The sequence below is a fragment of the Dermochelys coriacea genome, chromosome 8, assembly GCF_009764565.3.
Source record: "Dermochelys coriacea isolate rDerCor1 chromosome 8, rDerCor1.pri.v4, whole genome shotgun sequence".
In the NCBI taxonomy this organism is placed as follows: Eukaryota; Metazoa; Chordata; order Testudines; family Dermochelyidae; genus Dermochelys; species Dermochelys coriacea.
In genome coordinates this window covers 56,788,878-56,801,801 of record NC_050075.1, presented here as the reverse complement: position 1 = coordinate 56,801,801, position 12,924 = coordinate 56,788,878, and positions in this window count along the sequence as shown.

The following is a 12,924-nucleotide window of genomic DNA, read 5'->3' as shown; positions in this document are numbered from 1 at the left end:
GGTGGAGAATGGGGGGATGATGTGGGGTGCTCTGCGAGCTGCACTTTAACAGAAAAAGAGCACCATGTGGCTCATGACCACAATTTGGCCACCGCTGGTCTATAAGTACCTCCTCAGAGAACAAATACTTTAAAAATGGACTCTTTGATCTCGCAGAGACAGGTACTCACTGCCAATTTTTAAATCCAGGTTGGATGCTTTTCACAATGATGATATTGACTAGTGTGCTGTTAGTTGTATAAAATATGTCTTGTGAGGTATCATTTGAAAAATAATTGCAGCAGTGTGTAGAGTGTGAATAGAAGAGTATCTAAGGTCACAGAGGCAAGTCTATTTGATCATCAAGGATTCCATTTCTTATTGTTCCTAGCACATGTGATCAATTGTGAGAGTTGTTTATGACGTTGACATATATTTTGTTTAAACAAAGTGCCCGATTTTGAAAGAAGTTGGATGTTTTCTAGAGGATCGCTGTTGGCTTCCATTTTGTGACTCTCTGATAATCATTGATGGCTTATTTTTGCATTTTACAGTGATGCTACTGTGTATGCTAAAGATGCCATCGTTTCACCTTCCTGGGTGTGCACAAAAGAACTACTGTACTATTTAGACCCACAACCTCATTAAAACACCCAAAAACCTTTCAAAACAACTTCAGCCATAAGATTTGTAGTGCTGTTTTAGTAAACACTCTGCAGGGTTATGCCCATATCTAGGTCCTCTCTCACTCTAGATATTGCTACCTTTATCCATATAAGGATAGAGAAAAGAAAATTAAGAATGAAAAAAGCAATTCCTAAGCAGACCTAGGCATTCTATTTCAGCAAAGCCTTCATGAAAAAAAATCTAAATGTTGTTAGCCCCTTTCACCTGAGCAATTAGCCAATATTCAGAATCTTGCCAGTTGTTTCTATTGGGGGAGAAATTGATGATAGAGTCAGGAATATTTGTATGCAATTTGTTTGTTTACTAAGATATACACTGATTCCTGTTGTTTTCAGGGAATCAGGACTTTAAACGCAGGAGACAGTTTCTTTTCTCACATTTGCAAGCCTGTTCTGGTATATTTGGAGGTGCAGAGAGACAGCCTTCATCCGTGAAGACAAACTGCCAATGGGCTTGATCTTATGAAAGGGGGATCTCAGCCAACCTGGTTGAAAACACTGGGAAAAGGACTTGGGATAAACTATATTGTAGGTGACAGGAGAATGTCATGTGAGTTAAGATTAGGCTTTGGAAAGCATGTTGTTGTTGTGTTTTATATGTGATCATTTGCTCCAATATTCATATTTTTGATCCTTTGAATCTCTGTTCTTTGATAATAGATATATTCTTGTATTCACTATAAATACGTCAAAGTGCTATGTGTTAAATAGAATGGGGATCCTGAATTGAATCTTTCAAGCTGGGGTGTACAATTCTTTTGGGAGTAGCGAATCTGAGAGGTCAGTGTGTGTTCAGTGGAACGGGGGCTGGATGCGCGGAGGATTCAGGGGTTGTGTGTGCCTATCACTAACCTGTACAGAGAAGGCAAAGCCTGCAGAAGCCTGGAAGGCAGTGCATTTATTGCCGGAGGCTGGTGGATTCAGGGAGCTGATACACAGTAGGCATGGACAAGACACGTTAACACTAAGGGCGGGTGGTACCAAGGTGCCTCACAACCCGAGGCACTGTTACTTAAGTGCTTGGTTTCTCAACCTCAGTACAGCATTAGCGTTTGCTTTTCACTGAACCCCTACCAACTGGTTCAAAGTCATGTCGGAAGAACAGATGGCAGTGGTAAGAAGAGACCAAGAGGGAGATGCTCTTTCCCATACACAAATACGGCTTCACTGTGTGCACAGGGACTGAGAGATTTAAAGTAGCCATATCTATTCCACTGAGGTTTGACCAGGGTGGATTTGATTTAAATCAAATTTATATAATTCATGAATTAAATCATGATATAAATCACTAGTCAGGAAGACTCGATTTGATCACGGCTTTCTACATGAAAGTGCATTCTTCTTGGTTGTTATAACCTTAATACATATTCTTCACAACTCAGAGATAGCTGTAGGTTTCATTTTTAGAAGGTACACACTATACATTTTTAACTGATTTATTCTGAAAACTTTTCAGATTAGTTTTACAGCTATATCAGAAAATGTTTGTTTGGTTATTTCACTTACCAAAGGTAATTGAAGCAGATATTTATGAACTCATTGGGAGATGAACTATCTCCAATTCAACAGGTTAATCATTAATATTTGTGGGATTTTCTTGCCATGCTGTATTAGGAGGAGAACATCACCAGACAGATATTTAAATTGTTTTATTTAACTAAAACAACAACATTATGTATTCTGGATTTTTTTCTTCAATAGCAAACATATAATATTTTAATAAAACAAGCATATGAATTTTTGAATTTAGTTAAACATTCAAGATTTTTAAAATCAGGTTTGTTTTTGTTAAAATTGTTTTTAACTAGCTAAATGAAATATTTAAAAACAAACAAACAAACCTTTTTTTAAAAAAAAACACCATTATTTTCGCTGTTAACAAGCATGTTATCTCTGGAGACACAAATCCACAGTTTGAGAACTGCAAAACTAAGCATCTCTGATGGTATCTTTTAGACCAGTGGTTCCCAAACTTGTTCCACTGCTTGTGCAGGGAAAGCCCCTGGCGGGCCAGGCCGGTTTGTTTACCTGCCGCATCCGCAGGTTCAGCCGATCGCGGCTTCCAGGGGGAGCAGTGAACCACGGCCACTGGGAGCCGCGATCGGCTGAACCTGAGGACGCAGCAGGTAAACAGGCCGGCTCGGCCCATCAGGGGCTTTCCCTACACAAGCGGCAGAAGAAGTTTGGGAACCACTGTTCTAGACTGAACATTGAGTCCCATTGGGTAGATAGAAAGATTAACCTAAATAATCTATACAGAAGCCCCTGGAACCCCATAAGATTGGGTCCCTAATCCATGAACTATTGGAACTCATTTACAAAACTTTTCTTAAAGTTACATGAATATTTTGTCTCATTCGATAGAATTAGAATTTATAATCCCTATTCCATGATGAGATATCTTTGAGTGATAATGTATCTTTATCTTTAGATAGGTTTTTTCCTCAAAAAGCGTTTTATCAAAAAAAATCATTGATTTTTATCCACCCTGGGTTTGACTATCACAGCTGCAATATCTTGATTGGTTTAAGAGGCAGTATGGCAAGTGACCTTCTTTTGAGCCTCTGCCTGAATGACTACGCCCATCAGGGAATGGGTGGTATTGCCACATAATTTGTCCCAGTGCTGCATGTCCTGTCCTGAGCTGTACATAATTGGAGGGTGGACACTCAGATTCCAGCCACATGAGATAATCACATATTTTGAGTTTCATCATTTTAATAGTTCTATTTGAGGTGGCTTTGAAATTCAGCTGCCAGTACTAGAAATGCATCTGAGCTGAAGAGATACTAGACCTCCCATTTGAACCAATAGTCCTGACATATCTACAACACTGATTTAAGAGTGGCCATCACTTTCGTCTCATTCTGCTCAATTATTACTTGCATTCTGCTATTACTTACTGCAGCATTGTATGTCTGAATCTTAGTTGACAGGGATGCTTTATAGGTCAGGCCCTAATCCTTCTGACTGCAGCTATCCATCCTCTCTAATGTGCACTGATGATTTATTCTTCTGACGATAGCACCTAGCGGCTAGGCACTGCACAAACACATAGTGAGATAGAATTCCCGTCCCAAAGGGTTTAGAAGTCTATCAGGTCAAATCTTCAGTTGGTGTGAATTGGCATAACTTCATTAAATTCAACAAGCTGGTTAATTGGGTCCTCCATCTTCAGCAAATATTATTACTCTGTTACAGCTGGAGCCTTTATTATCTCTTATGTGGGTATTGCCTTGAGGCAGGGATCATCAGAAATTTCATCCTTCCTGAGCCCCCTTCTGAGGTTTTTTCGACTGGTGGCCTGATGCAGACCTAGAAGTGTGATTAGATCCAAAAGGGCAGAACAAATAATATGTAGGGATCCCTTCACCCACCACTAAAATGCAGCCACATCTGAAATGAGACTGCAAGTGTTTGATAGAGAACAGCATATTAGGGAAGGAAGTGAAGATTAGCATACCCTATTGAGAATGCAGGGAGAATCATAGAAGATCAGGGTTGGAAGGGACCTCAGGAGGTCATCTAGTCCAACCCCCTGCTCAAAGCAGGACCAATCCCCAACTAAATCATCCCAGCCAAGGCTTTGTCAAGCCTGACCTTAAAAACTTCTAAGGAAAGAGATTCCACCACCTCCCTAGATTACGCATTCCAGTGTTTCACCACCCTCATAGTGAAAAACTTTTTCCTAATATCCAACCTAAACCTCCCCCACTGCAACTTGAGACCATTACTCCTCATTCTGTCATCTGCTACCACTGAGAACAGTCTAGATCCATTCTCTTTGGAACCCCCTTTCAGCTAGTAGTTGAAAGCAGCTATCAAATCCCCTCTCATTCTTCTCTTCCGCAGACTAAACAATCCCAGTTCCCTCAGCCTCTCCTCATAAGTCATGTTGTTCCAGTCCCCTAATCATTTTTGTTGTTCTCTGCTGGACGTTTTCCAATTTTTCCGCATCCTTCTTGTAGTGTGAGACCCAAAACTGGACACAGTACTCCAGTTGAGGCCTCACCAATATCGAATAGAGGGAAACGATCACATCCCTCGATCTGCTGGCAATGCCCCTACTTATACATCCCAAAATGCCATTGGCCTTCTTGGCAACAAGGGCACACTGTTGACTCATATCCAGCTTCTCATCCATGGTAACCCCTAGGTCCTTTTCTGCAGATCTGCTGCCTAGCCATTCGGTCCCTAGTCTGTAGTGGTGCATGGGATTCTTCCGTCTTAAGTGCAGGACCTTGCACTTGTCCTTGTTGAACCTCTTTTGATTTCTTTTGGCCCAATCCTCTAGTTTGTCTAGGGCCCTCTGTATCCTATCCCTACCCTCCAATGTATCTACCTCTCCTCACAGTTAAGTGTCATCTGCAAACTTGCTGAGGGTGCAGTCCACACCATCCTCCAGATCATTAATGAAGATATTGAACAAAACCGGCCCGAGGACCGACACTTGGGGCACTCCACTTGATACCAGCTGCCAACTAGACATGGAGCCATTAATCACTACCCGTTGAGCCCGACAGTCTAGCCTGCTTTCTATCCACCTTATCGTCCATTCATCCAGCCCATACTTCTTTAATTTACTTGCAAGAATACTGTGGGAGACCGTGTCAAAAGCTTTGCTAAAGTCAAGGAACAACACGTCCACTGCTTTCCCCTCATCCAGAGAGCCAGTTATCTCATCATAGAAGGCAATTAGATTAGTCAGGCATGACTTACCCTTGGTGAATCCATGCTGACCGTTCCTGATCACTTTCCTCTCCTCAAAGTGCTTCAGAATTGATTCCTTGAGGACCTGCTCCATGATTTTTCCAGGGACTGAGGTGAGGCTGACTGGCCTGTACTTCCCAGGATCCTCCTTCTTCCCTTTTTTAAAGATGGGCACTACATTAGCCTTTTTCCAGTCGTCCGGGACCTCCCCCAATTGCCATGAGTTTTCAAAGATAATGGCCAATGGCTCTGCAATCACATCTGCCAACTCCTTTAGCACTCTCGGATGCAGCACATCTGGCCCCAGGGACTTGAGCTCGTCCAGCTTTTCTAAATAGTCCTGAACCACTTCTTTCTCCACAGAGGGCTGGTCACCTCCTCCCCATGCTGTGCTGCCCAGTGCAGTAGTCTGGGAGCTGACCTTGTTTGTGAAGACAGAGGCAAAAAAAGCACTGAGTACATTAACCTTTTCCACATCCTCTGTCACTAGGTTGCCTCCCTCATTCAGTAAGGGGCCCACACTTTCCTTGACTTTCTTCTTGTTGTTAACATAACTGAAGAAACCCTTCTTGTTGCTCTTAACATCCCTTGCTAGCTGCAACTCCAGGTGTGGTTTGGCCTTTCTGATTTCACTCCTGCATGCCTGAGCAATATTTTTATACTTTTCCCTGGTAATTTGTCCAGTCTTCCACTTCTTGTAAGCTTCTTTTTTGTGTTTAAGATCAGCAAGGATTTCACTGTTAAGCCAAGCTGGTCACCTGCCATATTTACTATTCTTTCTACACATCAGAATGGTTTGACCCTGTAACCTCAATAAGGATTCTTTAAAATACAGCCAGCTCTCCTGGACTACTTTCCCTCTCATGTTATTCTCCCAGGGAATCCTGCCCATCGGTTCCCTAAGGTTGTCAAATTCTGCTTTTCTGAAGTCCAGGGTCCGTATTCTGCTGCTCTCCTTTCTTCCCTGTGTCAGGATCCTGAACTCAATCATCTCATGGTCACTGTCTCCCAGGTTCCCATCCACTTTTGCTTCCCCTACTAATTCTTCCCGGTTTGTGAGCAGCAGGTCAAGAAGAGCTCTGCCCCTAGTTGGTTCCTCCAGCACTTGCACCAGGAAATTGTCCACTACACTTTCCAAAAACTTTCTGGATTGTCTGTGTATTGCTCTCCCAGCAAATATCAGGGTGATTGAAATCTCCCATAAGAACCAGAGCTGCCATCTAGTAACTTCCTTTAGTTGCCAGAAGAAAGCCTTGTCCACCTCATCCCCCTGATCCGGTGGTCTATAGCAGACTCCCACCACAACATCACCCTTGTTGCTTACGCTTCTAAATTTAATCCAGAGACACTCGGGCTTTTTCTGCAGTTTCATACCGGAGCTCTGAGCAGTCATACTGCTCTCTTACATACAATGCAACACCCCCACTTATTCTGCCCTGCCTGTCCTTCTTGAACAGTTTATATCCATCCATGACAGTATTCCAGTCATGTGAGTTATCCCACCAGGTCTCTGTTATTCCAATCACATCATAATTCCTTGACTGTGCCAGGACTTCCAGTTCTCCCTGCTTGTTTCCCAGGCTAATCGCCTGAGTTAGAGTTTACTTAGGCATCAGGTTTAAAATCCCTGCTCTTTCCAAATGTGCCACTGAATCTGTAATAACCAATGGTGGTCAGGACTTCCACATTTTGTCCTTCCTCTAGGTTCCCTGACATTATGCCTGAGGCCTCGGTTCAGTACTGATGCTCAGAGAGGAGTGCTACTTACTGAATCACCAACAAGGCTTCCTGCAGCTCCAGATGTTCCTTCTATATCACTATGAAAGTACTGACCCAGCAACACTCAGCATGGGAGATCTCGCCTGGCTACAACACAAGGTGGATAGGGCAGTCCGCTGAAGCACTATTCTAAATTCCAACCAAGAGGGGGCACTAAAGCACCTGCACGCAGGAATTCAATAACCGTGCAAAGCACTGATTGATTGCTAATAAAGTTGCACATTAGGGAGGAATCTAACACACTGCTGCAGCCAAAATGCCACATTTTGGAATTCAATTTCTTCTAGGTGATAGTAGGCAAGGATGTTTTGTGGGAGAGGGAATGTATTAAGTAAAATGGACATCGTAATGTCCTAATAAAGGCTCAACTTCACCATCTTATTCTTTTAGAATAAATGGGGCATAGATGAGAGAGAACACAGCTATCTTTGCAGAACAGTAAAAAGATCCTGGAATAAAGAATACTGTGATGGAATTATAGTTTAAAAACTAGCTGATGCTTTGAGAGAGAAGGTAGCCAATACCACAAAGAAGGCACAATATCTCAACCCAAATAAAACTTCAGTCTATCATGAAGTCTATTTTAGTTACATAAAGGTCAAACCAAGAAACCGTATATTTCACTTAATATCTAGAAACAGTAACAGCTGAGCATCCACTATCAGAGATGTACAGAGCTGAATTGTACTGAGTGGGTAGCTGATATCAAATATGAATTCATGCTATGATGGATAATCTTGATGTGGAACTGAGCTTCAGGAGATTCATGAGAGCAGATGCATGCAGTTAACTCGAAAAGCCACAGGATGTCATACTCAAACTACCAAAATCTATAGGCTCATCTCTTGACAGTGTGGCATACCGTTCACATGCATTGCTACCGTTTTCCCAGAAATATTTAGAATATGCTGTATTTGAGTATTTTAATCTGCGTCTGATGTGTTTTTAATAATCACCAATCTCCTTCAGAACTTTGCAACTGTTACCGCAGAGTAAATATTTAGAATGCTGTGAATACTGTATGTGCCCAGTGGCGCAGAGGCAGCAGTAATACATACAGCAGTTATGTGCATTCTGCTCTATTCAGCTACTCCAGCCGTTAGTTACCCTATGTGTGAGTGAATGACAGCTGGCCCATATAAAGTTGTTTGTTTTTTCTTTTTTTAAATATAAACATCCAATCTGGTATAAGCAAAACACTGATCTACATGGCTAATGTTTAGAATGATTTGAATATATTTAGATGTAGAAACATTATTTTAAATGCAGTAGGACCACAGGGAAAAAAAAACTGTTTATATCATCTAGTCCATTAAGAGTGGCACTTAATGATAGTTGCTGGGTCAGGGATTAAATACACTTCTCAGTCCACAGTGGCTCTCCCACTGATGTAAATGGCAGATTGGCATCAGTGGTAGAATCAGGGCCTTTATGTACCAATGGAACCGTTAGTTGATATGTTTAGTACCTTATTGTCATAGTCAAAGAAAAAATATCCTCTCCTTTTAGGACCATGGCTCTTTCTTCCTCATCCTCTGTTCTTTTCTCCCCAGTGTTTTTCTTTTCCTTCCCTGACCAATTCTCATTTCTCACTTCCCCCAGGGGCTATGCTTCCACCACTTCCTCATTCCATCTGCTTAAAATGATCATCACGGGGACTTACACATGGCACACCCAGGATTTTAACTAGGGCAGGAGTGTTCATGGCTGAGTTAATGATTCTGGCTGTCTGCAGACGAAGGCAAACATCACTGCCGCCTTTACACTCAGTTCACTTGTTAAAAGTTCTCTTTGCAAACCTGAAGGCGAGAAATTTAGCAGTTGTTTTTTGTTAAATGAAAACTTAGGTTTTGCAGAAACTGAATATGCCCTGTGTTCCACATAAATATGTGAAGTGGGCCGGATCAGGCGCCTTAATATTCCTAATCTAGTCTATTTCTGGTTGCTGTGTAACTGTTCCCTACGATAAGACATCCAGTGCTTTTCCCATTCCAGTTTCAAATAACTCTAGTGAAGGGACTTTCACCACATCTCTTGAGAGACATTCCACAGTTTAATAGATGCATTAAAAACATATTCCTGTTTCTTTGCCAAATTTCCTCTCATTACTCCCTGTAAAAATCCTTGGATCAACTTAAGCAATAGCTCTTGCTTTTGGGATTCACAACCTTCAAATATTTCCATCGTTATATAATTCTGAGACGAGAAAAATATATTGGCTGCTTTTCCCGTGAAAAATAACTAATTTGCGTCTTTCTATAACACATTCATATTTAAAAGATATTCCACCATCACTGAAAGGGTGGGGAAGCATTGTACCTCTATTAATGGGTCAGTCAAGCAAAGAGATTGGGCAAGATTCTTCCTGCTGGCATAGGAATGGCCCCAAAGGGTATTACTTGGCTATTTCCTTCCATTTTCCAGAGAATGTAAGGGGTTAAAATTATGCAGATATCCACTCGTCCTACATCTACATAATAAGACATTTGCATTTGCAAGTATCATACTGGGGCCTTGTTTTAGTACTGACTCAAGGAAAAGTGTCACCTCCAGAACAACCAACATTGTTTCCTGCAGCACCTGCATTTTCTCTGTATTTCATCTAACTGTGCATGCGGGTTTTGCCAAGCGCTATGTCTGATGAGATCCTGTGTAGAATGGGCTGCCATTCAGTTCTTTTTTTTTTTTTAAAGGCAATTCCTATAAAAAATTGTAAATATTTTAACCTTTTTTTAAGACTATTATTTTGTGTAGGGACCATATTTACTTGTGTGCTTGTACCCAATGGGCTTCTCACCTTGAGTGGGGCTTCTGAGTAATACCTTTAATAAAAGTGGCAAAAAAAAAAAAACCTACTTTAAAACATGGAATTAAGGGCCCAATGCTGTAGATGCTATGTAGGTTAGTCAGAGAGCGTTCTGTGCATAAACTGGTTGCAGAATTAGGCTCAAAGATAGTGAGCAACAAAACTTTTTAAAAAGGCAAAAAGTTTAATAGCTCTTCCTATATATAGACAATACAATAAACTGTGCCCTGAAGACTTTTCTAACTTTCCTGAACTATTAAATACAGTAGAACACTTTCTTCATATAAGGCTTATTTTTAGATAAGGGTAACTCTGAAACAAACATGTATGTGTTGTGTGCAAGTGCACTCAGTCATCTGACTCTCAACTTTGTTAAAGTTAATTATAAACCCTTTAATAAGAAGCAACCCACTTTTCAACGTGCGATTAATAATATGGGAAAGTTTCCATAGGTGCCTTTGCACTGACTCCATTCGCTCTCAGACTTAGTCCAATGTAGTTGTGATTCTTTTCTCTAAAGAGAAACAGATCAGAAACCCGTTATGTAGTACAAGATGTGAAGGCAGAGAAAGAGGGCGCATTACACAATGTTTCCTTTTTATTTATAATTTCCTGTCAGCCAGTAAAAGAGTGAAAATGGTAAAGAGCACAATAACCCTAATTTTTCCATTCCCCAGAGGCTTCCAATCTGTGACATCATTTTAGCATAACTGCTTCCATATGGGGAAGTAGCTTGTTAGCTTGCCCTTCTTCTCCCTTTTTGATCTTGAGTTGACCACCTGAAAAGAGCAAACTTGCTGGAAATGAAGTGGCTATGTCTGGGGGATTTTAATTGATTTCTCTCTGGAGAGTTTCTGACCCTTAAAGCAAGAATTATCTTGCTTAGACTCTTTCAACAGGAAGGAAAGCAGAAATGGAGGAATTCAACAAACTTGTCAACACTGAGAGGGCCTAGAATTATTTGCCGCAGCTTTACATGAAATGTGGATTTTTCCTCCAGCTTCACTCTGTCTAATCATAGTCCCTTGAGAAGGAAATTAACAGAGAACTACAAACTCTTGTTGTCTTCTCCCCGCCCCCCCACTCTCCTTGCTTTTTTGTGACAATTTTTGCTTCATTCTCCATGTTTTTTTTTCTTTCTTCTATAATCTTAGTTTTAGCAAACTTTTAACATTTAAAAAACACCCTTTTTTTTTGGTTGGTGGCCCTAACTGCAATATTTGGGTGCATGACAAATTAAAAACAATCAACCCTACTTGCTAATATTTTCCCACTTATCTTTACAGAAATTAAAATACACTGCAAAATCCTGGAATAGAAAGGGATTTCAATATGTTGAGAAATAATGGGATTACTAATACAGTAGAGACTAGCACTATAAAGCCTTAAGCTAAATTAATTATTGTAAATATTTTAATGATTGTAATCTTTTATCCCTTCCTCACCGATGGCCGAAAGTTGTTGTCTGAAGGCTTTTAGGGTTACCTATGTGCAGGGCCATCCCTAAGGGGGTGTGGAGCCAGGGGCAAATCAGCCTGTATGGTGGCCCCCCCGTAACATTTTTTTATACAGGTGAAATCTGGAACTTCAAGGGCAACTGCTGGCCACAGGTTAAATATTGATAGCACCCAGCTGTATAATTAAGTTATATTATATTGTAGTTCTTTTTTATAATTATGACGTTCACATAATTAAAAAAAACTCTCACTAATCACGATCAGTGTCGCGCTGCTTACATTCTGAAATCCATCTTCCTGGACTTCCTTGCAGCAAACTCACTTCCCAGGTGCATATGGTCTTGCTACCCTCTGTGGATTTTTTTTTAAATGTATTTACACATTCGCACCACATCAGAGCCCATGTCTTGGGAACTGGGTGGCTCTTGGAGGGCTATGTGCCCTGGCGCTGGGGGACCCCAGGATCCTCCAGCATGGAGAAGGGGCTCTAAGATCTGTTTTCTCTGGGGGCTGGGAGGGGAAGGGGAGGTGGAAAAGCAGATGGATGGAGGGAGTCCTGGGGGGATGGAGGGAGAGAGCAGATTTGTGGAACCCCAGGTCCTGGTACTGCGGGGAGGGGAACCTCAAGGCTGGAGATCAGAAAGGCAAAGAGGACCCCATCCAGTGCTGAGGGGGGGAGAAAGGGCAGTGGAAGGGGGAGGTGTGGGACACCAGGGCTGGGTGACAGGTGAGGGATGATGGAGACTACTGGCTGGCACTCACCTGTGCTAGGGCGAGGGGGCTGTCTGTGCTGGTGGAGGGTCCTGCCGGAAAAGGGGAGGGTCTGTCCGACGCGGAAAGGGCTGGGTCAGCCTCCCCTGTCACTAGAGGTTGGGGGGTGCTAGGACTCTGTGGCAGCAGGCAATGCCGGGAACCGGCAGAGCGGAGTGGGCTGGGGCCGGTTGCTTGCTGCCACGGAGACTGAGCCCAAGCCCGGGGGGGGGGGGCTGTGGGCAAGAAAAATAAACAGCAGGGCCAGTGAGTGCAGGGCACGGGCCCAACACCTGCTGCTGGCGCCGGCCCTCCAAAGCACGGGACGGCTGTGCCTACGTGAAATGAGCTGATCTTAGTCCAGTTCTTAGTGATGTAAACAACCGTCCACTAAGCCACCATCACAAGAAATCCTAACTGGGGCGGTGCCCTGATTAGTGTCAGCAGAAACGATGCTCTTGTGGTTTAAAACACTCAGAACTGTCTTCAGTTCCCAGTCCTGCCATAGATTCCATGTATGGTTTTTGGGCAAGTTACTCAATCACTCTTGTATCAGTTCCCCATTTCTCCCACCCCTTTGTGAGTCTTGTCTAAAGAGATGTTTTGGGGCAGGCTATGTGCATGTACAGCACCTAGCACAAAGGGTCCCAGGTCTTGGTTGGATCTTTAGGTAATGCTGCAACATGAGGTCAACCACTGAACTCTGTGGTGGTCCTGAGGTGCAGTGGTGGGGAGATTTGGCATAAGCTTGCGTTGC